The sequence below is a fragment of the Dreissena polymorpha genome, chromosome 3 (genome assembly GCF_020536995.1).
Source record: "Dreissena polymorpha isolate Duluth1 chromosome 3, UMN_Dpol_1.0, whole genome shotgun sequence".
NCBI classification, from domain to species: Eukaryota; Metazoa; Mollusca; class Bivalvia; order Myida; family Dreissenidae; genus Dreissena; species Dreissena polymorpha.
In genome coordinates, this window is record NC_068357.1 from 110,133,204 (window position 1) to 110,139,333 (window position 6,130).

Genomic DNA, 6,130 nt, shown 5'->3' on the forward strand with positions numbered 1-6,130 from the left:
ATACGAAATAATAAGTGAATGCCACATCTGGAAGGGGGCGTACACTCCAAGCGTCTATGGTGTTCTGCGGTGTAGTTTCCGCGGCAAAAGGCTAAGGCTTAAAGCTCACCATGCACTATATTATCTTGAAAATAAACATGCCATGTCATCAAAAATGCATGTGTCACATTTATGCCACAGTAAACTTTGTGTCAACATCAAGCACTTAAGTTATGGGCCTGAAAGCATTAACAAAGGAAAATATGTGCTCATGAAGGTTCCTTATGCACTTGAAAATGTTTTCAAGCTGTGTCTTGTTTACAATGATGTTCTCATAGTCAGGTATATTTGCCCACTGTTTCCAATTGTAGCACTTTGATTTTCAGACTGTGGTACTGTTTGATGTGGTCGCAGTTTAATAGGGAGAACGAGTGGACCCCGAGAACGATTACACGCATTCAAGACATCGTTAGCCACAGAATCACCCAATCGCACGACACTTTCCAGGTCAGGGTCTGAATTCAACGGAATAGAATCTTGAACTTGTTTCTCTACACAGGGCACATGCCTGCAGAAACTTTATAGTTTGGAAATACTCCTTTTTTGAAAAGTACACCTTTGTTTTTCCTAGCGTGATTGTTTTTATAACTGTGCTGTGATTTCTTATGGAGTGATCTAATTTTGAATGGTATTTTAATGAATGAATATCAATATTTGGTGCATGTATTATGTAATCATATGGGAATATACATCTGTAAGACTGATTGATAGTGTCAATAATCATTTTAAACATTTGACATATAACTTGTGTGCTTCTCTACTAAATAGAGTCAAATGTTGTGAATAGGAACACTATTTTTTTGATTATTTCTGTTCTGGTTGTTTCCCTTGAATTGTGTGAATTTTTGGAATTACTATGAAATACAAACAAAACACAGGATACAGTTCAGAAATGTTGCATTTAATTCATTAAACATTATATTTTAATATAACAAAAGCTTTTTGTTTTATTATGCATATATTAAAAAACTTAATAGCAAAACGCAAAATTTTAAAATTGTGTATATCATACGAAAATTGATACATGTATTCCACAAATGTGTTGCGGTAACAAATCGAACATAATTTTGCATATATCTTTTAACCGCTATGGTTGAGATTATGGAAAACAAAGGGAGGTAATAATGTTAAAACCATTGCTAATTTTAGGAAAATTTCACGTGTGCTGGTTTCGCACTGGAAAACAATGTTTAAACTCATATTTGTGTAATAGCATCTACATTTGCACATTTTCTGAGCTTGAATACTTAAATAAGCAAGATAAGTCTGCAGTTTTGTAGAAAAAGTTGGTAAAAATAGGAAAATTATGCAAAATAGTGGTTTGTAACATGCCGCAAACATAAATTCTCTTTTTCTTCTTATTTGAAGTCATTATGGCAACATATTTCTTCATGTGACACCTAACCGATGAAGAAAGACTAAGATTGAAGCATTTATTTGATAATAAATACGAAATAATAAGTGAATGCCACATCTGGAAGGGGGCGTACAATCCAAGCGTCTATGGTGTTCTGCGGTGTAGTTTCCGCGGCAAAAGGCTAAGGCTTAAAGCTCACCATGCACTATATTATCTTGAAAATAAACATGCCATGTCATCAAAAATGCATGTGTCACATTTATGCCACAGTAAACTTTGTGTCAACATCAAGCACTTAAGTTATGGGCCTGAAAGCATTAACAAAAGGAAAATATGTGCTCATGAAGGTTCCTTATGCACTTGAAAATGTTTTCAAGCTGTGTCTTGTTTACAATGATGTTCTCATAGTCAGATATATTTGCCCACTGTTTCCAATTGTAGCACTTTGATTTTCAGACTGTGGTACTGTTTGATGTGGTCGCAGTTTAATAGGGAGAACGAGTGGACCCCGAGAACGATTACACGCATTCAAGACATCGTTAGCCACAGAATCACCCAATCGCACGACACTTTCCAGGTCAGGGTCTGAATTCAACGGAATAGAATCTTGAACTTGTTTCTCTACACAGGGCACATGCCTGCAGAAACTTTATAGTTTGGAAATACTCCTTTTTTGAAAAGTACACCTTTGTTTTTCCTAGCGTGATTGTTTTTATAACTGTGCTGTGATTTCTTATGGAGTGATCTAATTTTGAATGGTATTTTAATGAATGAATATCAATATTTGGTGCATGTATTATGTAATCATATGGGAATATACATCTGTAAGACTGATTGATAGTGTCAATAATCATTTTAAACATTTGACATATAACTTGTGTGCTTCTCTACTAAATAGAGTCAAATGTTGTGAATAGGAACACTATTTTTTTGATTATTTCTGTTCTGGTTGTTTCCCTTGAATTGTGTGAATTTTTGGAATTACTATGAAATACAAACAAAACACAGGATACAGTTCAGAAATGTTTCATTTAATTCATTAAACATTATATTTTAATATAACAAAAGCTTTTTGTTTTATTATGCATATATTAAAAAACTTAATAGCAAAACGCAAAATTTTAAAATTGTGTATATCATACGAAAATTGATACATGTATTCCACAAATGTGTTGCGGTAACAAATCGAACATAATTTTGCATATATCTTTTAACCGCTATGGTTGAGATTATGGAAAACAAAGGGAGGTAATAATGTTAAAACCATTGCTAATTTTAGGAAAATTTCACGTGTGCTGGTTTCGCACTGGAAAACAATGTTTAAACTCATATTTGTGTAATAGCATCTACATTTGCACATTTTCTGAGCTTGAATACTTAAATAAGCAAGATAAGTCTGCAGTTTTGTAGAAAAAGTTGGTAAAAATAGGAAAATTATGCAAAATAGTGGTTTGTAACATGCCGCAAACATAAATTCTCTTTTTCTTCTTATTTGAAGTCATTATGGCAACATATTTCTTCATGTGACACCTAACCGATGAAGAAAGACTAAGATTGAAGCATTTATTTGATAATAAATACGAAATAATAAGTGAATGCCACATCTGGAAGGGGGCGTACACTCCAAGCGTCTATGGTGTTCTGCGGTGTAGTTTCCGCGGCAAAAGGCTAAGGCTTAAAGCTCACCATGCACTATATTATCTTGAAAATAAACATGCCATGTCATCAAAAATGCATGTGTCACATTTATGCCACAGTAAACTTTGTGTCAACATCAAGCACTTAAGTTATGGGCCTGAAAGCATTAACAAAAGGAAAATATGTGCTCATGAAGGTTCCTTATGCACTTGAAAATGTTTTCAAGCTGTGTCTTGTTTACAATGATGTTCTCATAGTCAGATATATTTGCCCACTGTTTCCAATTGTAGCACTTTGATTTTCAGACTGTGGTACTGTTTGATGTGGTCGCAGTTTAATAGGGAGAACGAGTGGACCCCGAGAACGATTACACGCATTCAAGACATCGTTAGCCACAGAATCACCCAATCGCACGACACTTTCCAGGTCAGGGTCTGAATTCAACGGAATAGAATCTTGAACTTGTTTCTCTACACAGGGCACATGCCTGCAGAAACTTTATAGTTTGGAAATACTCCTTTTTTGAAAAGTACACCTTTGTTTTTCCTAGCGTGATTGTTTTTATAACTGTGCTGTGATTTCTTATGGAGTGATCTAATTTTGAATGGTATTTTAATGAATGAATATCAATATTTGGTGCATGTATTATGTAATCATATGGGAATATACATCTGTAAGACTGATTGATAGTGTCAATAATCATTTTAAACATTTGACATATAACTTGTGTGCTTCTCTACTAAATAGAGTCAAATGTTGTGAAAAGGATCACTATTTTCTTGATTATTTCTGTTCTGGTTGTTTCCCTTGAATTTTGTGAATTTTTGGAATTGCTATGAAATACAAACAAAACACAGGATACAGTTCAGAAATGTTGCATTTAATTCATTAAACATTATATTTTAATATAACAAAAGCTTTTTGTTTTATTATGCATATATTAAAAAACTTAATAGCAAAACGCAAAATTTTAAAATTGTGTATATCATACGAAAATTGATACATGTATTCCACAAATGTGTTGCGGTAACAAATCGAACATAATTTTGCATATATCTTTTAACCGCTATGGTTGAGATTATGGAAAACAAAGGGAGGTAATAATGTTAAAACCATTGCTAATTTTAGGAAAATTTCACGTGTGCTGGTTTCGCACTGGAAAACAATGTTTAAACTCATATTTGTGTAATAGCATCTACATTTGCACATTTTCTGAGCTTGAATACTTAAATAAGCAAGATAAGTCTGCAGTTTTGTAGAAAAAGTTGGTTAAAATAGGAAAATTATGCAAAATAGTGGTTTGTAAAATGCCGCAAACATAAATTCTCTTTTTCTTCTTATTTGAAGTCATTATGGCAACATATTTCTTCATGTGACACCTAACCGATGAAGAAAGACTAAGATTGAAGCATTTATTTGATAATAAATACGAAATAATAAGTGAATGCCACATCTGGAAGGGGGCGTACACTCCAAGCGTCTATGGTGTTCTGCGGTGTAGTTTCCGCGGCAAAAGGCTAAGGCTTAAAGCTCACCATGCACTATATTATCTTGAAAATAAACATGCCATGTCATCAAAAATGCATGTGTCACATTTATGCCACAGTAAACTTTGTGTCAACATCAAGCACTTAAGTTATGGGCCTGAAAGCATTAACAAAAGGAAAATATGTGCTCATGAAGGTTCCTTATGCACTTGAAAATGTTTTCAAGCTGTGTCTTGTTTACAATGATGTTCTCATAGTCAGATATATTTGCCCACTGTTTCCAATTGTAGCACTTTGATTTTCAGACTGTGGTACTGTTTGATGTGGTCGCAGTTTAATAGGGAGAACGAGTGGACCCCGAGAACGATTACACGCATTCAAGACATCGTTAGCCACAGAATCACCCAATCGCACGACACTTTCCAGGTCAGGGTCTGAATTCAACGGAATAGAATCTTGAACTTGTTTCTCTACACAGGGCACATGCCTGCAGAAACTTTATAGTTTGGAAATACTCCTTTTTTGAAAAGTACACCTTTGTTTTTCCTAGCGTGATTGTTTTTATAACTGTGCTGTGATTTCTTATGGAGTGATCTAATTTTGAATGGTATTTTAAAGAATGAATATCAATATTTGGTGCATGTATTATGTAATCATATGGGAATATACATCTGTAAGACTGATTGATAGTGTCAATAATCATTTTAAACATTTGACATATAACTTGTGTGCTTCTCTACTAAATAGAGTCAAATGTTGTGAATAGGAACACTATTTTTTTGATTATTTCTGTTCTTGTTGTTTCCCTTGAATTATGTGAATTTTTGGAATTACTATGAAATACAAACAAAACACAGGATACAGTTCAGAAATGTTGCATTTAATTCATTAAACATTATATTTTAATATAACAAAAGCTTTTTGTTTTATTATGCATATATTAAAAAACTTAAGGTGGCAGGGGATATATCAGTGAAAGGGGGGTCCATGAAAATTACATATCTTTAGGGTAGGTGTTACCTATGGTCTTTAAAAATCAATTAGGTATTTATAAGATGTATTTCTTGTGTTAGGTTGTAGAAAGAATGTCTCAAAATTTTGGAAAAAAACATTACAACTAGCCACAGCTCCCTAGCAAGGAAATTTTGAATCTTCAAAAAGGAGGTTTTCACTTTTGTCGGAAGTCAATATTTCACGCTGCAGAAACAGAACAAAATTTTGAAGGTAAATTGTGAAAAATCTAAACGTATGGGAGACACTTTTCTAGGCAAATAAACAAAGCACAGGGATGAAATTAGTGAGTAATGTAGCCAAAACTAGGATTGCATTCTGTTTGAATGTTCTGTGCATGCCATGAAATGGGTCAAATTTCTCAATTTTTCATTATAAATGAGGTGGTCGGGGGGAAAGATCAAGGGCCATAGTTTCACAAGTGAAAAAGCCAGCCTTGTCTTTGGTTGTATTTTCAATGTATATTGCCTATGCTATGACACTGACACAAAAAGGCTTTCTTGTGTCACTTTCTGTTTTGATGCAATGGATTTGACTGTTTGCGGCCTTTCGGAACTCGAAATTTGGTCAAAAATATATCCCCTGCCCCCTAATTCGT